We start from the raw sequence: 24812 nt of genomic DNA, 5'->3' as shown, positions 1-24812 counted from the left end.
AGTTAAGCCACTCTTGCAGCACTGTGTCGCATTTCTGACATCTTCTAAAAAGTGTATTAAAGTGACAGAAAGATTCAATTTTCCCAGAGTGGGGGACTCAATTACTCGGGGTCGTGAGTTCAAAGTGAGAGGAGGACAGTTTATGGGAGATATGCGTGGAAAGTTCTTTACGCAGAGGGTGGTGGGTGCCTGGAACGCATTGCCAGCGGAGGTGGTAGACACAGACACGTTAGTGTCTTTTAAGATGTATCTGGGTAGGTACATGGATGGGCAGGGAGCAAAGGGATACTGACCCTTAGAAAATAGGTGACAGGCTTAGACAGAGGATCTCGATCGTCGCAGGCTTGGAGGGCTGAAGGGCCTGTTCCTGTGCTGTGATTTTCTTTGTTCTTTGTGATGCTAACTGGGGTTAGAATTTATAGTTATATGAAGGGACCTGCAGAATCTGAGAGGAGACAGCCAAGAACAGATTAAATGCAGGTGCTTAAAATCAGGAAGGGTTTTGATTGTAGTGTTTGGAGAAAGTCTGTTTCTGTGGTTGGAGAATAGTGGCAATAAGCCATTGCTTTAATGTAACGACCAAATAATGAGGGAAGAGATTAGAAGTATTTTGTTTGTGTAATGTTGGGATGTGAACCATTTTGCTGCAGGGAGTGTTGAGGAAGAAGTTGAAATATCTGGACTGAAAGGGTTATGTCCTAAGGAAAGGTCCTTGAAAGTAGAGCCGCAGGTAGACTGGATTGTAAGATAATGAAATGTGAGGCTGGATGAACACAGCAGGCCCAGCAGCATCTCAGGAGCACAAAAGCTGACGTTTCGGGCCTAGACCCTTCATCAGAGAGCTGATGAAGGGTCTAGGCCCGAAACGTCAGCTTTTGTGCTCCTGAGATGCTGCTGGGCCTGCTGTGTTCGTCCAGCCTCACATTTCATTATCTTGGATTCTCCAGCATCTGCAGTTTCCATTATGATTAAGACTGGATTGTAAAGATGGTTTTTGGTATGCTTGCTTTCATTGGTCACAGCATTGAGTATAGGAGTTGGGATGTCTTGTTGCAACTGAACTAGACATTGTAAGGTCACATTTGAGTACTGTATGCAGCTCTGGTCGCCCTACTACAGAAAGGATACTAATAAACTAGAACAAGTGCAGAAAATATTTACTAAGTTGCTAGCTGGAAGGTTTGAGCTGTAACAGAGATAATGGACAGGCTGGGAATTTTTTCCTTGGAGAGTAGGAGATTGATGGGTGATCTTATAGAGTTCTATAAAATCATGAGACACATAGACAAGGTAGGTAGACAACTGCTTTTCACAATGCTAGAGGTCACAAGTTTAAGGTGAGAGGACAGATAGAAAAGGGTTCAGAGGGGCAAGTAGTGAGTGTCTGGAACAGGCTGGCAGAAGTAAAGGTGGAGGTGAATACAATTTTGTCATTTAAGAAGCATTTGGACAGGTACATGGATGGCTTATGTTTCGACGGATATGGACCAAACACAGGCAAATGGGACTAGTTTAATTGTGAAAATTGGGCTGTATGGGCAAGTTAGGCTGAAAGGCCAGTCTCTGTGCTCTAAAACTGTACGATTCTATGGCCGTATGAAAGGTTGAGCAGGTTAGGTCCATACTCATTGGAGTTTAGTTAATCAGAAGTAATCTCCTTAAAATGTATAAGATTTGGAAGGACCAAGACAGATTGAATGCTGAGACATTGATGCCTCTCTCTGGGGGCATTCTAGCCTTAGAGATCACAGTTAAGTTTAGAATGGAAGGAATTTCTTTGCTCAGAAAGTCATTAATCTTATGAATTCAGAATCGCAAAGAATGGTCATTGAATATGTTCAAGGCATGAGTGGAACAGATTGTTGATCTGCAATGTTTATGGAGTGCAGGTTGGAAATTGCAGTTAAGGTTACAATCTGCTCAGGCCTAGATAGTAAGAATGACCAATGCTAGAATCAGAGACAACACAGAGTGGAGCTGGAGGAACACAGCAGGCCAAGTAGCATTAAAGGAGCAGGAAAGCTGATGTTTCAGGTTGGGGTCCTTCTTCAGATTTCTGGGCTTAATGGGTTGAATGGCCTACTGCTCCTCCTACTTAGGTTCTTATCTTTTGAAGACAAACTGGTCACAGGTCAGTGAGATTATTTTGGATTGCTCTGACAAAGATACAATGGGCTGAATGGTCTCAATCTGTGCTTTCAACAAATGGTTCTGTAGCTCAATGGAGTGTGCAACAGTGCTTGGGACATCAGCAACAAGTAGCCCCTGAGACTGAAGCCCTGAAGCTGTAATATTGTCTGTTAATCTATGTGACGTTTAACTGAAACACGGTCACTTTAAATTCTAATGAACTATTGTATACTACTCATCTGTATTTACTTATAATGGGGAGAGATTTAGGGAAATCTGTGTAAAATGGCTGCAAGAGGTTTCTGTCAATCAACACTAGGCTTTATTATTTGACTATTACTTAGCTTTAGATGCTCTATATAGGATTTGAGCAGATCTAAGACATAACAGTGGATTAAGTCCTGAATTTCATATTATTTCAACCAGTTTCTACAGAACAAAGTTGGCTTTAACTTGTGAATGGGAGACTTACAAATACGTGAAGTGCTGTAGAATTGGTAAGAGACAGCTCTTGAACAATTCCTGGGATTTAAGCTGAAGGAGAATTTTAAAGGCATTACAGAAGCTTTTTGCACAGAATGTGAAAGAAAAACAGAGCTGACATCACAGGGCCATAACTGTGTGCCTATATAGATGAAGTGGCTGGTTCCCATTGCGAGTATAAAGTTAAAGTAAGTGAAGCAAACTCCTGGACAGCCTTCATTGTAAGTATTTCTATGAGAAGTCTGATTGACGACGTCATCAAGGCAACAAGGTTTACTTTCTTCTTCACTTTCCTTTGCTGGTAACCATTTCCATTCCTAATGGTGACAAAGAAAGAAAGATTTGCTATTTTAGATCACACTCTCACAGCCTCGGCATGCACCAAAGCACTGTACAGCCAACGAAGTACCTTGGAAGTGTGGTCACTGTCATAACATAGAAAACAGAGCAGCCACTTGGCACAGAGCAAGCTCCAGAAAATAGCACGGTGATTAGGGGCAGATATTCTGTGGTGTTTTAAGGGCTAGAGGATATGGGCTGAATGTTGGTCAAGAGCAGGTGACCTTCCCTGTTCTGTGTTGAAATAGTACCAGAGGATCTTTCACGTCCACCTTAGAAGGAAGATGGGCCTCAGTTTAATGTGTCTTCAGAAAGATACAGCATCTGACAATGGACCACTCCTTATTGAACTGGAATATCAGGCATGTGCACTCAATATGTACATAGGCCAACAAGGGGCGAAGCCACATTAGATTTGGGACTGGGTAATGAGCCCGGCCAGGTGTTAGATTTGGAAGTAAGTGAGCACTTTGGTGATAGCGATCACAATTCTGTTATGTTTACTTTAGTGATGGAAAGGGATAGGTGTATACCACTGGGCAAGAGTTATAGCTGGGGGAAAGGCAATTACGATGAGATTAGGCAAGATTTAGGGATAATAGGATGGGGAAGGAAACTGCAGGGGATGGGCACATTAGAAATGTGGAGCTTATTCAAGGAAAAACTCCTGTGTGTCCTAGATAAATATGTACCTGTCAGGCAGAGAGGAAGCTGTAGAGTGTGGGAGCCGTGGTTTACGAAGGAGGTGGAATCTCTGGTCAAGAGGAAGAAGAAGGCTTATGTTAGGATGAGATGTGAAGGCTCAGTTAGGGCACTTGAGGGCTACGAGGTAGCCAGGAAAGACCTAAAGAGAGAGCTCAGAAGAGCCAGGAGGAGACATGAGAAGTTGTTGGCGGATAGGATGAGGGTAAACCCTAAGGCTTTCTATAGGTATTTAAGGAATAAAAGAATGACGAAAGTAAGATTAGGCCCAATCAAGGATAGTAGTGGTAAGTTGTGTGTGGAGTCAGATGAGATAGGGGAAGCGCTAAATGAATATTTTTCAACAGTATTCACTCTAGAAAACGACAATGTTGTCTAGGAGAATACTGAGATACAGGCTACTAGACTAGGTGGGATTGAGGTTCACAAGGGAGAAGTATTAGAAATCCTTCAGAGGGTGAAGATAGATAAGTCCCCTGGGCCAGATGGGATTTATCCTCAGATCCTCGGGGAAGCCAGGGAGGAGATTGCTGAGCCTTTGGCATTGATCTTTAACTCGTCATTGTCGACAGGAATAGTGCCAGATGACTGGAGGATAGCGCATGTGGTTCCCCTGTTCATGAAGGGGAGTAGAGACAACCCTGGTAATTATAGAACAGTGAGCCTTACCTCAGTTGTTGGTAAAGTGTTGGAAAAGGTTGTAAGGGTTAGGATTTATAATCATCTAGAAAAGATGATTATAAATCCTAACCCTTAAGTTGATTAGGGATAGTCAGCACGGTTTTGTGAAGGGAAGGTCGTGCCTCACAAACCTTATTGAGTTCTTTGAGAAGGTGAACAAACAGGTAGATGAGAGTAAACCGGTTGATGTGGTGTATATGGATTTCAGCAAGGCGTTCAATAAGGTTCCCCACAATAGGCTATTGTACAAAATGCGGAGGAATGGGATTGTGGGAGATATAGCAGTTTGGATCGGAAATTGGCTTGCTGAAAGAAGACAGAGGGTGGTAGTTGATGGTAAATGTTCATCCTGGAGACCAGTTACTAGTGGTGTACCGCAAGGGTCGGTGTTGGGTCCACTGCTGTTTGTCATTTTTATAAATGACCTGGATGAGGGCGTAGAAGGATGGGTAAGTAAATTTGCAGACGACACTAAGGTCGGTGGAGTTGTGGATAGTGACGAAGGATGCTGTAGGTTGCAGAGAGACATAGATGAGCTGCAGAGCTGGGCTGAGAGGTGGCAAATGGAGTTTAGTGCAGACAAGTGTGAGGTGATGCACTTTGGTAGGAGTAACCAGAAGGCAAAGTACAGGCCTAATGGTAAGATTCTTAGTAGTGTAGATGAGCAGAGAGACCTCAGTGTCCACGTACACAGATCCTTGAAAGTTGTCACCCAGGTTGACAGGGCTGTTAGGAAGGCATACAGTCTTTTAGCTTTTATTAATAGAGGGATTGAGTTCCGGAACCAAGAGGTTATGGCGAAGCTGTACAAAACTCTGGTGCGGCCGCACTTGGAGTATTGTGTACAGTTCTGGTCACCGCATTATAAGAAGGATGTGGAAGCTTTGGAAAGGGTGCAGAGGAGATTAACTAGGATGTTGCCTGGTATGGAGGGAAGGTCTTATGAGGAAAGGCTGAGGGACTTGAGGCTGTTTTCATTAGAGAGAAGAAGGTTGAGAGGTAACTTAATTGAAACATATAAAATAATCAGAGGGTTAGATAGGGTGGATAGGGAGAGCCATTTTTCTAGGACAGTGACGGCGAGCACAAGGGGGCATAGCTTTAAATTGAGGGGTGAAAGATATAGGACAGATGTCAGAGGTAGTTTCTTTACTCAGAGAGTAGTAAGGGAATGGAATGCTTTGCCTGCAATGGTAGTAGATTTGCCAACTTTAGGTACATTTAAGTCGTCATTGGATAAGCTTATGGACGTACATGGAATAGTGGAGGTTAGATGGGCTTGAGGTCGGTATGACAGGTCGGCACAACATTGAGGGCTGAAGGGCCTGTACTGTGCTGTAATGTTCTATGTTCTATGTTCTAATACCCTGGGGCTTATAGAGTTCTAACTCAGAAGTGACTGCTATTCTCCAAGCCGAATTGATATGAATGTGAGTATAACGAAGTTTAACAGTCAGCAACAATAGCCAATCTCACGGCTGCTTTTATGGAAGAACACTACAGCAATATATATTGTGCAGCAAAGAAACTGGCCATTCAGTCATATCTATCCCTGCCTCTTTCTATCATTCCTGATCTACCAATAATCCAATGTTACCTTCTCCATCAGCTACATATCTAACTTCCTGTTAAATTCCATTCATCTTAATTACATCCTGTGATGCAGACTTCCACATTCACACCATGCTCTGGGTAAACAGACTTTTTCTGGGTTCTTTAATTGATGACAATTGTACATTGTCAGCCTCTAAGTTTTCCTGTCATCCACAAATGTTTTGTGCGTGGGAAATCATATCTCACAAACTTGATTATGTTTTTTGAAGAAGTGACGAAGAAGATAGTGAAGACAGAGTGGTAGACAGTGTCTACATGGACTTCAGCAAGGCCTTCGACAAGGTTCCACATGATAGACTGGCTTAGTAAGGCTAGATCATATGGAAACCAGGGAGACCGAGTTAATTGGATACAAAATTGGCTTGTTGGTAGGAGATAGAGGGTGGCGGTAGAGGGTTGTTGTTCAAACTAGAGACCTGAGACCAGCAACATGCCACCAGGATTGTGCTGAGCCCACTGTTGTTCATCCGTTATATAAACAATTTTGATGAGAATATGGGAGACATGGTTAGCAAGTCTGTGGATGATACTAAAATTGATGGCATAGTGGACAGTTACCTAAGAATATAACAGGATCTTAATAAATCGGGCCAGTGGGCCAAGAAATGTAGATGGAGTTTAATGCATATAAATGTGAGGTATTGCATTTTGCTAAGACGAATCAGAGCAGGACTAACATAGTTAATGGTAGAGCTCTGGGGAGCATTGTGAAACAGAGAGACCTAAGGGTTCAGGAATATAGTTCCTTGGAAATAGCATCACAGGCAGACAGGGTGGCAAAGAGGCATTTGGCACATTTGCCTTCATTGGTCAGAGCATTGAGTACAGGAGTTAGGATATCATGTTACAGCTTTCAAGACATTGGTAAGGCCATTGGCAAGACATTGGTAAGGGAGCAGTGTGTACAATTCTGGTTGTCCTGATAATAGGGAGGATGCTATTAAACTGATAAAGGTGCAAAAAAAATTTATGAGGATGTGACTGAGACTGCAGGGTTTAAGTTACAAGGAGAGGCTGGAACTTTTTCCCTGGATCATGGGAGGCTGAGGGATGACGATTTAGAGGTTTATAAAATCAAGAGGGGCATAGATAAGGTGAATAGCCAAAGTGTTTTTCCCAGGATAGGGGAGTCCAAAACTAGAGGGCATAAGGTGAGAGGAGAAAGATTTAAAAGGGACCTAAGGGGCAACTTTTTCACACAGAGGGCAATGCATATACAGAACAAGCTGCCAGAGGAAGTGGTAGGTGTGGGTTCAATTACAACATTTAAAAGATGTTTAGACAGGTACATGGATCATAAAGGTATAGAAGAATATGGGCCAAACGCAGACAAATGGGACTAATTCAGTTTAGGAAACTGCATGAGCATGGAACAAGTTGGGCCTAAGGGTCTATTTCCTTACTGGACAACTCTGTGTCTTTCTGCACAAGTTTTGAACTCATAACATACTCAGAGATAAATTGAGGCCTTCCTTATCCATTCTATCAAAACTGTTTGTAGTTCTAAAACCCTCATTAGGTCATCCCTCAGCATTCTCTTTGTGAGAGAACAGAAATCCAGACTCTACATCCTTTTCTGATAGTTGTAACTATGCATTTCTGGTAACACCTTTGTAAATTACTGTTACCTTTCCTGCCCCTCTGATTCTGCCTGGCCTGCTGTGTTCATCCAGCTCCACACCTTTGATATCTCAGACTCCAGCATCAGCAGTTCCTGATCTTCCTTGTCTCTGTTACCCTTCATAGTGCTTCAAATTCCTTTCTTGACTGGTTGATTGATTCATTATTGTCACATGTACCGAGATACAGTGAAAAATGTTATTTTGCATGCTATACATGCAAATCATACCATACAAAGCACATCAGGGTAACAAAACAGAGTGCAGAATATGGTGTTACAGCTGCAGAGAAGGTGCAGTGAGTGAGAGAGAGAGACCAGAATTAATATTTGAGAGGTCCATTCAAAAGTCTGATTAAAGTGGGGAGGAAGCTGTTCTTGAATCTATTTGTACGTGTACTCAAACCTTTATATCTTCTCCCGGACGAAAGAGGGTGGGAGAGTATAACTGAGGTGGGAGGGATCTTTGATTATGTTAGTTGCTTTCCCGAGGCAGCAGGAAGTATAGATAGATTTAATGGATGGAAGGCTATGGAATGTTTGAGGGGTCGGACTGGGCTGTATTCACCACTCTCTGTAGTTCCTAGTGATCTTGGGAAGAGCAGTTGCCAAACCATGCTTTGGTACATCCCAGATAGATGGTTTCTACGGTGCATCTATAGAAATTGGCAAGATTCATTGTGGACATGCTGAATTTCCTAGCTTCCTGTGGAAGTAGAGACGTTGTTGGGCTTTCTTGACCATCACATCGACGCGGGTGGATAAGAACAGATTGTTGGTGATCATTGCTCCCAGAAACATGACGCTTTTGACCATCTTCACCTCAACATCATTGAAGTAGACAGGGGTGTGCCCTCCACTTCGCTTGTTGAAGTCAATGACCAGCTCCAAAATGACTATAATATCTCTGCCAGAACTATGCGTATACTATTAAATGTGGTCGAACTATTGTTCCATTCAAAATTAGGAAAGCTCTCTCCGTTCTATTTCAACCCCTCCTGTAATCAACTCCAGTACATAAAAATCAAAAGAACTGTGGATGCTGTAAATCAGAAACAAAAACAGAAATTACTGGACAAACTCAGCAGATCTGGCAACATCAGTGGAGAAGAATCAGAGTTAACATGTTGGGTCGAATGACCCTTCATCAGAAACTCTAGTACATCATTTGCTTCCTTCGAGTCGTAAGACCATAAGACATCGGAGCAGAATTAGGCTATTCAGCCCATCGGGTCTGCTGTGCATTCAATTAGATCATACCTTATCTGATAATCCTCAACTCCATTTATTTGCCTATTCCCCACAACCCCTAATTCCTTTACGGATTAAAAATATGTCCACCTCAGCCTTGTATATACAATATCACCCAAACTCAACGGCCCTCTGCAGCAAAGAATCCTGCTTATTCACCAGGCCCAGAGACAGAGAAAATCCTCAACTCTGTCTTAAGTGGGAGACTCCTTATTTAGGAACCATGGACACTCCCACAAGGGGAAATAACCTTTCCATGTCTACCCAAGTCCCATAAGAGTATTAAATGTTTCAATAAGGTCTCCTCTCATTCTCCTAAACTCCAATGAACACAAGCCCAATCTATCCAAGCTCTCTTAATAAGAAAATCCCTCCATCCCTTAGGATCAGACGAGTGGACCATCTCTGGACTGCCTCCAGTCTAGCCTGAGATAAGGAGACCAAATTATTCAGAGTACTCTGGCTGTGGGCTGACTAGTTTCTATATACATTTTTGCAAGACTTCCCTATTTACATTCACCAGTCACATTGCAATAATGACCAATATTCCATTAGACATCTCAATTGCCCCTGCTGAATTTCCATGCTAGTTTTTTTTTGTGATTCATGCACAAGGACCTTCACATCTCTCTGCAGTCTTTCCCGATTTCAACAATATTCTGCTCTTCTATTTGGTCTTATTACAGTGCTGTGCAGCTTCTGAAGTTTTATGCATTTCTACTCCTAGATCTCATTGTTTTTCTATCCCATTTAGATTCTTACTTTCAAGCAATTTGTGACCTCCTTATTTCACTGATCAAAATGGAATTCTTCACAATTCTCAATGAAATATGTTGAAATCCATTTGCCAATCATCTTCCTCTTGTGCAAGTTTAATGTGTTGTTGTAAGTTGTTCAGCTGAGCTGCATGTTGCAGAATGCATCATCTCTACAGCCTAATCCACTGCTTATCATGTTGTAGGAAGAGGAAGCATTGCATGTACCACTGGCATCATGTTGCCTGTTCTCACTGGACCCTTGGTAACCAGGAGGTAGATTTGTTGTTACCATCTTCCTTTGCCCACAGTGCAGGTGGAAAACCACTAGGTAGTCTAACAAGAAAAAGACCTTGCCTTAAATAAGGTGAGGTGTATTATGAAGAATCCAAATAAATGCCCACTTCATCAAATATACTACTTGTGGATTGGTGCCTATTTCACAGAATCACAGAAATAGAACACAGAACAGTACAGCACAGTACAGGCCCTTTGGCCCACAATGCTGTGCCACCCTATTATCCTACTCTAAGATCAAACTACCCTGCATACCCTACCTTTTACTGACATCCATGTGTCTATCCAAGAATCGCTTAAATATCCCTAATGTATCTGACTCCACTACCATCGCTGGCAGTGCATTCCACACGCCCACCACTCTCTGTATACCTGTGTACCTCTGACATCTCCCCTATACCTTCCTCCAATCACCATAAAATTATGCCCCCTTATAATAGTCATTTCTGCCCTGAGGAAAAGTCTCTGGCTATCCACCCAGTCTATGCCTCTTATCATTGTGTACACCTCTATCAAGTCACTTCTCATTCCTCTTTGCTCCAAATGAGAAAAGCCTCAGCTCCCTCAACCTTTCCTCATAAGACCTGCCTTCAATTCCAGGCAGCATCCTGGATCTCCACTGAACCCACTCTAAAGCTTGTACATCCTTCCTATAATGAGGCGACCAGAACTGAACATAATCTTTTTTTATTCATTCACGGGGTAAGGGCGTCGCTGGCTAGGCAGCATTTATTACCCATCGCTAATTGCCCAGAGGGCAGTTAAGAGTCAACCACATTGCTATTCGTCTTAAGTCAAATCTCGGCCAGACCAAGTAAGGATTGCAGTTTCCTTCCTTAAAGGACATTAGTGAACCAGATGGGTTTTCCGGATAAATGGCAATGGATTAATGGTCATCGCAGAATATAGAACATAGAACATTACAGCGCAGTACAGGCCCTTCAGCCCTCGATGTTGCGCCGACCTGTGAAACTAATCTGAAGCCCATCTAACCTACACTATTCCATTATCATGCATATGTTTATCCAATGACCATTTAAATGCCCTTAAAGCTGAGAGTCTACTACTGTTGCAGGCAGGGCATTCCACGCCCTTACTACTCTCTTTCACTCCTCAATTTAAAGCTATGTTCCCTCGTGCTAGCCATCACCATCTGAGGAAAAAGGCTCTCACTGTCCACCCTATCTAATCCTCTGATCATCTTGTATGTCTCTATTTGGTCACCTCTTAACCTTCTTCTCTCTAACGAAAACAGCCTCAAGTCCCTCAGCCTTTCCTCACAAGATCTTCCCTCCATACCAGGCAACATCCTGGTAAATCTCCTCTGCACCCTTTCCAATGCTTCCACATCCTTCCTATAATGCGGCGACCAGAACTGTACGCAATACTCCAAGTGTGGACCCACCAGAGTTTTGTACAGCTGCAACATGACCTCATGGCTCTGAAATTCAAACCCTCTCCCAATAAAACCTAACACACCGTATGCCTTCTTAACAACCCTGTCAACCTGGGTGGCAACTTTCAGGGATCTATGTACATGGACACTGAGATCTCTCTGCTCATCCACACTACCAAGGATCTTACCATTAGCCCAGTACTCTGTATTCCTGTTACTCCTTCCAAAGTGAATCATCCCATACTTTTCCACATTAAACTCCATTTGCCAGCTCTCAACCCAGCTCTGCAGCTTATCTATGTCCCTCTGTGACCTGCAACATCCTTCCACACTATCCACAGCTCCACCGACTTTAGTGTCATCCACAAATTTACTAACCCATCCTTCTACGCCCTCATCCACTGCTGTTTGTCATTTATAAAAATGACAAACCGCAGTGTCCCCAAAACAGATCCTTGCGGTACATCACTAGTAACTGAACTCCAGGATAAACCTTTCTCATCAACCACCACTCTCTATCTTCTTACAACTAGCTAATTCCTGATCCAAACCGCTAAATCACCCTCAATCCCATGCCTCCATATTTTCTGCAATAGCCTACCGTGGGGAACCTGATCAAATGCTTTACTAAAATCCATATACACCACATCAACCGCTTCACCCTCATCCACCTATTTGGTCATCTTCTCAAAGAACTCCTAAATTGTTAATTCCACATATTAATCGAATTCAAATTCCACCATCTGCCGTAGTGGGATTCAAACCTAGGTCCCCAGAACATTATCTGGGTCTCTGGATTAACAGTCCAGCGATAATACCAATTGGCCATCACCTAGTGTGGTCTAACCAAGGTTTTAAACTCAATTCCCCTGCTAATGAAAGCCAACATACCATACACTTTCTTAAAAACCCTATCAACTTGGGTAGCAACTTTGAGGAATCTGTGGAGATGGACCCCAAGATCCCTCTGTTCCACTACACTGCCAAAAATCCTGCTCTTAACCCTGGATTATGCACTGAAATTTGACCATCCAAAATGAATCACTTTGCACTTTTCTGGGTTGAATTCCATCTGCCATTTCTTTGCCCAGCTCTGCATCTTGTAAATGTCCTGTTGCAACCTACAACAGTCCTCCACCAAACTTCATGTCCTGGGAAAACTTACTAACCCACCCTTCCACTTCCTCATCTAAGTCATTTATAAAGATCCCAAAGAGCAGAGATCCCTGCGGAACACCACTGGTCACCGAGCTCCAGGCTGAATACTTTCCATCTACTACCACCCTCTGTCTTCTATTGGAGATCCAGAAATATTACGGTGCGGAAGGATGCCACTTGAATCTAATTGAACCATTTGAGCCTAATTAGCTCTCTTATCTACATTGGCTCTATAACCTTGTGACAATCTCCTGCCTTTTCGACATTTCCCTGCACGCCATTACAATCCAAAAAAAATCCTACACACTTGTGAGTGCTTTAATTGAACCTGCATCCAGTACATTTCCAGGTGGTACGTTCTGCATCCTAACTACTCGCTGTGTGAAATAACTCTTTTTCTCACTTCATTCTGATTGCACTTGCATATCACTTTCAATTTGTGCCCCGTTTTTCCTGTTTATTTCACATACAGAAACAACTTCATCTTCCCTAGTCTATCAGGCCACTCATGATTGTGAAAACTTCAGTCAGAATTCTTGTCAGGCTTCTTCTCTCTCATGTTCTCTGTCACTGGTTCTGAAGGCTCTTCCTGGGCAGATTAAAAATTGAAATGTTCCTCTTAATCTTGTGCTATTTTCTGACATTAAATTTGATCTGTCATCATGATTTGTTCACCAAGCTAAGTTCTTGTCTGAACAATTTCAGTTAAAGAGTCACCAATGAGTTCAAATAGGTCAGACTGTTCATCAACAACCTAGCATTTACAGCTACACACCAACTTTGTTGATTTTGTTTCATCTGGAAATACTGCAAGCGTTGAAACCGTTTCTGCCAACCCTGTGTAGTTACGGATATCTTTCCAGATCACAGCATGAAACAATTCTTATATGTCAACATAGGTTAGCTATTTATCTTTCCATCTTCTATATATCTTTCTACCTTCTCTGTGAGTTCCATCATGAGTCTGGAGAATTCAATGAAATCTCCTATTTTGTTCTGGTTGTCCTTTTGTCCAGTTGTCCTTTTGATTGGTTGTCTAACAACTGACGTTTCATTGATCTGTGGTTCCATGGATGGCCCCTTCTTGAACACTTACAATAAAGACCATGTCTTTTAGTTTTATGCTTTTTTTACAATTATGGACTGAAATGAGAAATAATCCTTTTGACACCCAGGGATTTATATAAGCATGGCTGCATAATTTGAAAGTAAGAAATGTAATACCTTTTGGTAACCCTGTTCATATAGTTAAGGGTTCCAGGAATGTGCAGACAAACTGGTGCCAAAGAGTTGTTCAGAAATGAAGCTGATTGGTTGAAGCTGACTTGGGACAATTTATCAATGAGAAAAGTCCTCTGCCTGCCAATAACTATGTGATTGTTTATCAGCTGGTTGAACAGCTTGATTTGAGAACAAGACAGAAAGAAGTTAGATCAGACTAGAATAGTAATCAGCAAATCTCCAACAGCCAATTAACTCTCTTTCTCTCAGTTCTTTGCAATAAGCAACTTTAAACCTGAAGAAAGTCAGTTTATCATTCTGTTGGCAGTCAATGCTAGCTGCGTCATTGAATTTGATAAGTCAGAGACCTTTCACAAGTAAACCAGCCTCCCTGTGCTACATTCAAGCCAGTGGGAGCATTTAGACAAAGCAAAGTTGAGAAGAAACCTTCAGATCAGCGAAAATTAAAACAAAACATCTTGTGAACAAAGCCTATGGTTTTTTTTTCAGTTTTCTCTCTGTCTATGATTTCTTCCCCAAATATGTGTGTGTGTAAGGAGGAGTCCATAAGGAGTTTTAAGTTTTAACTTCAGAAATATTGGAGAAACTCAGCAGGTCTGGTAGCATCTGTGGAAAGAAAGTCAAGTTAATGTTTCGGGTCCAGTGACCCTTTTTTGAAGAAATTTCTGTTTTTGTTTCTGATTTCCAGCATTCACAGTTCTTTGGGTTCTTAATACAGATTTTTAATTTGTTGGGTTTATTTAATTTAGTTATTTACATGTAAGTAGAATTGAATTACCTGTAGTAAATAGTTAGTCATATGAAGCGCAGAAACCTGGTCTGTGCTTTCTATCAACCTGGGTCTGAAAATTAAGTAGTTTGGGGATGTTTAATCTTTCTTTTAAAATTTTTTTTTAACCTTTTCCTGAGGTAAGGTTGGCATTCTTCTCAACTTAGGATCTCTCTGTGGCTCTTTCTGATTCCTGCCTCTAGCATCATCTGAAATGCTTTCTCCAAACTCAAATCTTCTTTGGATTTTAATAAATCTGAGAGACACACCTGTGATACCAACAACTATTCTGTCTGTTTTGAAGTTTGATTCCAGAGTCCCATAATCAGATTTATCTGCCAATCTGTAACAATTGTTGATGAATTTATCTATGGATTCCTTATGATGTTGGATTCTTCTGTTAAATCTTGTCTTTGAAGAATTTTGTTTGTTCTAATATAAAAGTAATTTCCAAATGCTTGCAAAAGTCATCAAACGCTTTATTTGATACCATGGCAAGCCATAACATTGTCAGCTGTGGCCCAAATTGAATACAAAAGTGAGTTGACTTCTTCAGCTTGAGACTTAGTATCGAGCTTGTAAGGAATTCAGTAGCGTAAGAAATGTTTTATCCAAGATGTCCAATGCTGTGTTATAGAACATAGAACATAGAAAAGTACAGCACAGTACAGACCCTTCAGCCCACGATGTTGTGCCATGGAATAATCCTAATCCAAAAATAAAATAACCTAACCTACATGCCCGTCAATTCACTGCTGTCCGTGTGCATGTCCAGCAATCGCTTAAATGTCTGTAATGACTCTGCTTCCACGACTACCACTGGTAAACTATTCCGTGCGCTCACAACTCTCTGGCTGATCTTAAAATTTAAATCTTCCAAGCAATTCCTTTTCTGCTCCCTTTCCTTCTTAATGTGATTATTTATTACTCTTACCTGAAATGATTTTGTGCCACTTTATTCTATCAACTCTAATTTTTAGAATTCTTTAGTATTACAAAGTTGCTTTAAATGTGTGCCAGTGGCATGAATGCCAAGAAGTCCTGGCCACTGTAAGAGTTTTGTCCTGTCCAGCCACATGATTCCATGAGAAGTGTGCCGTGGTGGCTGGTTAATAATTAAGGAGATGAAGAGTTGGAGATTATTTAAGAAAAGTTACTGTGAGCCTTGGCAGACTTAGAGCTGTGACATTTCATTTTACAAAGCATTCAACTGAAAGTGGGGAAATTCAGGCCTTTATCTTTCTTCTTAAGACAAAGTCTTTGCTGCAAATTTTTTTTTAAAGTTGAAGCATGTGGATGCAAAACTGGGCCTAGATATGAGTTTATCCAAATTCTTCATTCATTGATGTCTCTGAGAATATCCCTGGTGTGGTCCGACAATGCAGCCACACACTGAACTGATTCCACAGCCCCGTGCTATCCAATTCAAAAGTTTTCATTGATTTCCGAGAATGATGTTTTCTGCAGTCAGTTGTACACATAATTGTTACAGAGAAATTGAATTATTTGTTTTCTAATTTCATTTGAGGCATAAGAATTGATGACTGATTAGTTTTGGAAATAAGACACCAAATGGAAAGCTTGTCCTTCAAAGTTTGACAATCCTACCAATGCATCATGAACGCAAGTAGAGTTTTTTTTTCTTAACAAATTGATGTTTACATTCCTGCAAACCAAATTGGTTAAAAAGGATGTTGCTTCTTCCTCTGACTTAAACAAAAACCAAAGGCAGTCCTTCTATGGGGATTTAGCAAATAGTCTTTTCACCAAAAATTAATTAAACTAATATATTCTTTACTCCAGGGTGTGATTTGGGCCAGTTTACTTGAAAGACAAATTGTAAAATGTCAAAACCTTAGGAAACGCTATGATTAACACTCTTAAGTTACATCTCAAGACTATATAATGGGTAAAAGCTGCATTTGAGCTGTCTGCAGCAATTAGTTTCTATAATATTGTATATTGATGTTACAGAATTGTAAAAATAATATGTTTGGTTTGATAATGATTGATTGACAGCCCTATCTCAAAGGCAAAGTTAGCATTAAAGGCAATATATTTTGCAATGATATATTTTCAAACTGGTACCATTCCCATGTAAACGCTTAACATACGCCTGCAAAAATAAATGGGTTAACACCTGCATTAAAAATGTGCACAGAGAGATTTGGTGCAAGTGAGCTAAATATTTTTACTGGAACAGTCTTGGTTGGAAAACATACCCCATTGAGAGCTCTTCTAAGAATCTTTCTAAGATCCAAGAAACTTATATTCTGTTTAGAAGGATCTTGGGAGAAAGTACTTCATTAGGACCTCAAAGGTTTAGTGTTGAAAATAGTCAGTTTGAAAGCTTTGTTGGTCTTTTCTTTCCCCAGGAGTTGAAGGAACAATTGGATCTTTAGAGGATGCTCGAGATGCATGCATTTTAAAATATTGCCTGGCAATGTTGAGATTCGTGATTTGTGGATTGTCTTTTCAAGTGGATGCTGAAATAATGAAGCAAGTTGTTTATTTGTCAGGTCAATTAAAGACGGGCAATAAATGCAGTCTTCCAAGGCTGGGAAATTGTGCAACAGAGGTGGGAAACGGGAGCAAGGCCTATATCGGAATCCCTGAGGGGGAACAGTGTTTACACTTAGAACCTTCATAGGCTGATCCCTGGTGATGGATGGAACTGGGGATTTACTTCTGAGGCTTACTTAATCGATAATGACCTGGATCTAATGAATGAGGGTGGCATGGAAAGTCCTCTTCCCAAGAAGTGGTAAGAAGTGGGTACCTCAGTGAGGGTCCCCTCCAATCAGAGTCCTCCACCCTCTGCACAGAGTCATCTCCATCCATGCTCTACCTCCTCTTCCCTGACAACTTGTCTGAGTCACTGCTATTAAGAAAGAAAAAGGTAGATTTCTAATCATCAAAGACATCTAGATTGTGGGAGCATAGTGTTGAGGTAGAGGTCATACCAAGTCGTGGAACAGAATCAATGGAACGAATGACCTACTCTCACTCCTATTTTCGATGATTCTACTACCCCAAGAGTAGAAACATCCAGTAAGCATCTATGTTCTATTTATCAGGAAGATCTTTAGCTTAAAGGGTAATAGAAATTTGGAATGCTCTCCCGCAAAAACCTGCTAAAACCAGCTCAATTGCAATTTATATGTTTTGTCAGGTAACAAGTGTCAAGTATATTACAGACTTGATGGAGTAAATGTGCAACAGGCTCAAGGGGCAAAGAACTTGCTACTCACAACGTTGCTGTAATACCGTTACTCATATCCTGCTTGGCAGTAGAGGTCGGAGGGCTGGGAAATGTTGGTCTTCCGCACTGCAAGCTGCAAATGAAACACAGTGCAAACACTCAATTAAAACTAAACTTGAATGTTGTCGTAACTCTAGCCACAATTAGTTTCTCACTACTCATGAGAGCTTTTACTGGGATTCATGTCAGTGCACATGTAGGAAAACAATTTGCGCTTTGATGCCAATCCACAATTTGTTCTAAATTGATAACAGACCACCAGTGAAGTGAACTGAAGTGGCTAAAATGGATATATTTGACAACGAGGCAAAATAATCTGAAGCACTCTTACTGTTTGTAAAAGAAAATATCATCTTTCAGAAGCCATAACAATTAATATAGTGGGCCAGCGGAATTATTATTCACTGAATTCACGCTTGGTTGAAATGTTCTTGCAATGTAAACATTACACATCTTAATATACTTCGGTCTTTTGTATTCCAAATTTGAGATGTGAGAAGCAGATTGCTCCCATTAATTGATTTGACTTAGATATTCTCATGCTTATTCCCCGAAATCCCAACCAAGGGGTGCTTAGCTTTTCCAGAATTATTACTCTGCATTTTGCTATGATTCTATGCTTGTAGCTAAATTTCTTGTAATTAACTCTCTGCCTCAATTAATCAGATCATAGGTCATCCCTTCACTTGCTATTCAGCTGTTGGCACTTATTTCACGCTATTTGTCTGATCTTTTGATCTCTCCGCCTATAAGTTCTGTGCCTGTGTGCCTCTCTTCACTTCACCTGATGAAGGAGCAGCGTTCCAAAAGCTTGTGGTTTCAAATAAACCTGTTGGACTATAACCTAATGTCGTGTGACTTCTGACCTTGCCACCCCAATCCAACACTGGCACCTCCACATTGTGTTAGAATGAATTCAGGTGTTGGTTTAGTTACCAATGTCAGTAGAATATGTGTTCATGCTGTAATTTGCAGCTTAATTACAGAATGGAATAACAGAATATTAGAAATTTACAGAGTACAAGGGGGTCATTTAGCTCGCCTTGTCTATAGCAGCTAAAGAGAATTGTCTAATTCAACTTTCCAGATCCTGGTCCATAGTAGGTATTGGCTCTTCAAGTGCCTATCCAAGCACTTTTTATATGTGATCAAAGCTTTTTCTGACTTTGTTCCAAAGTGAATAACCCTAGCTGGATCATGTTTGGGCCTCAGCTATTTACAATCTACATCAATTAGCTAAGAGGACTGAATGTAAAGTATAAACAAAGTTGGATGGGAAGTGGATATTTTTAATCAATCCATTCAAATGTATTATGATGTAGCTGAGGAGCAGCTAGACTTGAAGCCAGGCCTCTTAGTTCAGAGTTAAGGATGCTACTACTGCAGCAGAAAGTAGGCTGTAAGAAGGATAGAAAGAGAATATTAGTGGATAAAGAGAAAGTCACAGGGAAAGAATATGGGATGTGGAACTTAATGTGGGTAAGAACGAAGCATCCACTTCTAAAAGAAAAAGAGTAATGTAAAATGTTTCTTAAAGGTCTGTGAAATGTTGATATTCACAGAGGCTGAATCACTGAAAGTTAACATGCATTTATAGATGATGAAAGCAAATGAGTGAAGTTGAAGAGTGTAAAAAAGGTCTTACCACAATTTAGAGTTTTGATGAGATCACACTTGGAATATTGTGTACAGTTGTGGTTCCCTTGCGTAATGAATGACACTCTTGTTTGAGAGGGAGTGCAGTAAAAGTTCACTGGACTGGTTCCTAGACTGGTGGGATATCCACTGAGGAGAGATTGAGGAGACTGGGTGCATAGAGTCCCCTACAGTTCAGAAAAGAAGAGGTAATCACATTGAGACATATGCAGCTCTTAAAGGGGCTGGACAGGATAGACACTGAAAAGACATTTCCTTTAGCTAAGGAGACTAGAACCAAGGGCCTTTGCCAAAAAAAGTCAGCCAAAAAAAGGACTGAGAGAAGGAGAAAGTTCTTCGTCAAAGGGTGCCTATATATTCTCTATTGTTGAGCACATTTATGACTGACATTGATAAATTGTTTGGGTCTGGATAGAATAAATGGAGAGAAATTGGTCCCATTGGTGGATGGAATGATAATCAGAAGACACCGATTGAAGGTGTTTGGTAAGTCGATGGTCATATGCGGCAAATATATTTGACACGGTGATTGGTTCAGGTCAGGAATATGCTCCCAGTGTGTGGATAGGGGCAGTTTCAATTGTGGTCTCTGAAGAAGATTAAGGGAAAAGGTACAAAATAGGAATAGGTGGATTGTTCTTACAGAGAACTAGTACAGATACAATGGGCCGAATAGCCTCATTCTGCACTGTAACAAATCCATGATTCTACCTGAGGAATATCAGGGACCCTAGGATGGTGCACATTGGTGGAGTTGAGGGAGAACACATTGAGGTAGAACTTTGTTGATTGACAGAGCAGACTTGTCAAGTGGAATACCAATGCATCCCCTTTAATTTCTGATTAACACGTAATTGTCCGTTAATTTATTGTCTGAAATTGAACTTTTCCCAATTTTCATCCCACTGAAATGATTGCAAATAGCTTTTGATGAATTCTATATGAGGTGAGAGTCCTGTTCCATCATTCCATTCCTCCAGCAGTCAAGTGTAAGCTGCCCTATTGATACTGGTCAGAGTTATTACACAACATTACATATTCACAAGGCAGTTAACATACTTTCCACAATTCAGATTTGAGCAGCCAAAGTACACCTTATTTTTGATAGAAATTATCATTAAATTGCCATCATTCTGAAGTTTAATTTAATGGTAATTTAAGCAAAGTATCTCTCTGGGCAAGCTTTTGTGACATGAAATGACACTTTCCCACAAAGATGTTAAACCCAACGAGAATGAGAAAAGGTTTTCAGTTGTGACAATATTTTCCACGGATTTATTCATGTTACCCATTATTTATAAGGTTTATGTACTCTGAGTTTTATTTGTTTGGTTTCCTGTATTTACTTTATAATTATATCTTCTAAAGATGAACCTGTGGAGATCCTGACTCAGATGGCTTCCATTTGCCTATTGATGTTGCAACATCACTCATGCTCACTTTCATCTCCTATTATGTGGCCTTGACTCATTCTCCAAAATCTCTGTGCCATCTTCACAAGTTGTACTCTCGATTTAACAGTATGCTTTAGCTGATCTTCAGGATACTGCATTGACATGTCAATGAATAAATAGCTTTCAACACCACCTTTGCATTCAATTCATCTGAGCTCGCTAGAATTTTAAGGATGAGAGGGAGTCTGATTGAAAAGTATAAAACTCTAATGGCAATGGACAGACTAGATACAGGGAGGGTATGTTCCCTGGGCTGGGAAACCTAGAAGCAGGGCATTCTATCTCAAAAGGCAAGGTAGACCATTTAGATGAGGTAAAGCAATATTTCTCCACTCAAGGTGGAGTGAACTTGTGGAATTCTCTTACCACAGAAGGTTGTGGAGATCAAGTCACTGAATATAGTCAAAAATGAGAGATGTAATTCTTTAGGTTTAAAAGCATTATGAGATATGGGGAAAATTCAGGATTTTGACATTGAGGCAGATGTGATCATTTTAATCATGAAGTAGGCTCAAAGGGCCAAATGCCCAGCTCCTGCTCCTAATTTCTATCATTAGTCTTACCCATTGGTGAGGAATGTTGTATACCCAGGTCTGAAAATGACTGCAGTGCTGGGACAGCAGCTCCCTGTGACTTGTAAGGATTACCCTGTGCAGTTTGCAAAGTACAAACATATTTTTAAACATATGATGTTTTATTATTAGTGTTGCTTAGATTTTACCACAGAATATTTTAATACAGAAGATGCATTGTATAAGTACAAGCCATACTTGTTATAGAATAAATTCATATGTTCCTAAGGCTCTCACCCTATCCCACCTGTACAAGCATCTCCGGCTTTTAATCTGCCCCAATATCCCCTTCCGCACACACCACCCATTCACCGCCACCCCCCAACCCACCCTGCCATCCCTTCACCTTCCAGCAGGGGGCACAGTCTTCAACTGCTTGGGTGCTATTCTCTGGAATTTCTTCCCTGATCCTCTTTGTTTTTCAAAACCACTTGCAATGGCCAAAGGTTTAGATCTGCCCCAAAACATCCATTTCCCTGAATACATTGGAGGTCAGCCACAATGTGGCGTGATTTACGACTATTACTTTATATCGAAGGCACTACATAAACGCAAGATATTGTGTAATCCACTTCACCAACACCTTCCACCCCAACCTTCAGTTCACCTGGGCCATCTCCAACACATCCCTCACCTTCCTGGACCTCTCAGTCTCCATCTCAGGCAACCAGCTTGTAACTGATGTCCATTTCAAGCCCACCGACTCCCACAGCTACCTAGAATACACCTCCTCCCACCCACCCTCCTGCAAAAACTCCATCCCCTATTCCCAATTCCTCCGCCATCCCCAAGATATTGTGTACACTCTGGTGCTCATAAATATAACCACGGTCCACTTTAGAAGGTGGTCCTCTTCTGATTTATCAAAGCCAATTGATGAAGTGCTACGAAATGGTTTTGGTATAACTCTTGGCGTGAAAAGGACAGTAGTGACATGAAACTTGTGATCAATTCATAGGCCTCGTACAGCATGGAAGCAGGCCATTTGGCCCATCAAGTCCACACTGATCCTCGGAAGAACATCCCACCCAGACCTACACTGCTATCCTATGACCCATTTATCACTGGAGCATGTTACTAAATACATGACAGCAATTCAATGAATCTTCTTCTGCAGCATCCTTCCAAACCTGAAATCTCTAGAGCCGAGAAGTGCAGCAGACTCATAGGAACACATCCAACCCGAAATTTCCCTCCTGGTCTTTCCTCAAACGTCACTTGGTCAATGGTCCTGGATCTTTCTCCTGGGCATCATTGTAGGAGTGCTGCATTTCCCACGACTAATCCATATCCACATAACCTACACAACCCTGGACAATATGGGCTTTCTGGGTGGCCATTGGTTTTAAAGATACCATGTAGATGTTTTGTGCAGTTCCGGGTGTTGCAGTGTGTTATGGCTCTTTTGAACAGAGTTCTGACACAGCTCTGTTTGTGGGTGTTGGCTTGGTTGCTGTTGTGGTTAAGTAGCTAAAAGCGTAGTCCACCGGTACCCACTCAACAGACAACAACAGGAAGACACAGCATGCCCGAATACACTAGCCACCCTGCCATACATCAAGAACATATCAGAGATGATCACCAGACTACTCTGAGGAATCGTGGTAGCACACAAACCCACGGCTACGCTATGACAACCACTGACAAGGACAAATGATCCCATACCCACAACTAACAGGACTAACATTATGTATAAAATCCCATGTAAGGACTGCCAAAAACACTACGTCTGACAGGCCGAGAGAAAACTAGTTATCAGGGTACATGAGCACAAACTAGCTACCAAGAGATGTGACCAACTATCATTTGTTTCCATACACTCGGACAAAAAAGGCCACCAATTCATCTGGGACAATGTAACCATTCTAGGACAAGCCAAGCAAAGACACACATGGGAATTCCTAGAGGCCTGGTACTCAACCGGAACTCCATCAACAGACATATGGAAATAGTCCCCATATACCAACTACTCCGAAGTAGAGCCAGAAATTAGGCCAACCACCACATCAGACCGGACCCACATAAATAACAAGTGGGACAGACCAACAATGCTTTATTGAAGGCACACTGAAGATGTTACCAAGTATGGCGCCGAAATGTTGGCAAACCAACCTACCAGCTGGGCGAACAAATCCAATAACTCCATTGGGAGAAAGGTTTCTTTGTCAGCATTTCGGGTGAACCGCTTCTTGAACTGATTTATTCATGTGCTATTGGCATATCACTACTTGACTTTGGTAAGCTGAGATCATGTCATCTTCTTGAACTGCTGCAGCACTCCCACAAAGCTGTCCAGGAGAAAGATCCAGGACCATTGACCAAGTGTAGGTTATGTGGATATGGATTAGTCATGGGAAATGCAGCACTCCCACAAAGCTGTCCAGGAGAAAGATCCAGGACCATTGACCAAGTGACGTTTGAGGAAAGGCCAGGAGGGAAATTTCGGGTTGGATGTGTACCTATGAGTCTGCTGCATTTCTAGGCTGTAGAGATTTCAGGTTTGGAAGGATGCTGCAGAAGAAGCTTCAGTGAATTGCTGTTGTGTATTTTGTAGCATGCTCCAGTGATAAAGGTTAGAGATCTGGGATAGATATTGGACATGGGGATATCAGCAATTTACTATTATTATCGCGTGGTGTAATAGAGATTGTTCTTTTAATGCTTGAAATAATTTCTTTAAGAAGATACCATGCCATGTCAATATTAGTTTACTAAGGCTTAGTGCATTTGTATCAAATTCCTGTTGCTTATTTCAAAAGAGGCATTAATCTGCATAAAGCAAAAAAAATGTCTTTAACAATAGGCTTGGAAGTTTGATAAAAACATGTTAAGCATTTGATGTTAAATTTGCACAGTGCAATTTCGTTCTTACACTTTCCTGCAATATCTTTTGATTTTCAAAAGTGCTGCACAAGTTGATGTTCGGCATACAATTGAGCTTCTCCCAGGGCTGGAGGTTAATGAGACTGGAGTTCTTTACAAATTGCACGTAAGTAATGAGTCTCAACTCCAAAAAAAGCATTCACAGAAAACAACTCAATAGAGCCATGTGTCCTTTGTTTTAGTGTTGTCTAAAAGTGGCCGCTGCTTCAACGGGTGTGGCTGCCAGAGAGGCTAACCCCTCCCTCATTAGCACAATGATGTTATTCAGTGTTGCATAATAAGGCGGGACATCACTCATGCCATCTCTCTTTCAGAATTCCTCAGGGCGCTTTATTTAAACAGCAGCGGCCCTGTGAATGGTGACTGTTACCGGTGAACACGAGCCTGTTATTTGTGGCTGACTGCAAAAATGTTTTTCTTCATAGTGGCGGTGACGTAACCAGACTGATGCAAAAATAAAACTCTCTTTGAAAATGAGAAGTGCAGCGTTAATGAAGAGGCAAGAAATTTTCCACGTTCTGCTGCTAAGCTCTGCGAAGAGGACTTTGAT

This window comes from Stegostoma tigrinum, chromosome 2, assembly GCF_030684315.1.
Source record: "Stegostoma tigrinum isolate sSteTig4 chromosome 2, sSteTig4.hap1, whole genome shotgun sequence".
NCBI lineage: Eukaryota > Metazoa > Chordata > Chondrichthyes > Orectolobiformes > Stegostomatidae > Stegostoma > Stegostoma tigrinum.
This window is presented reverse-complemented; position numbering follows the sequence as displayed.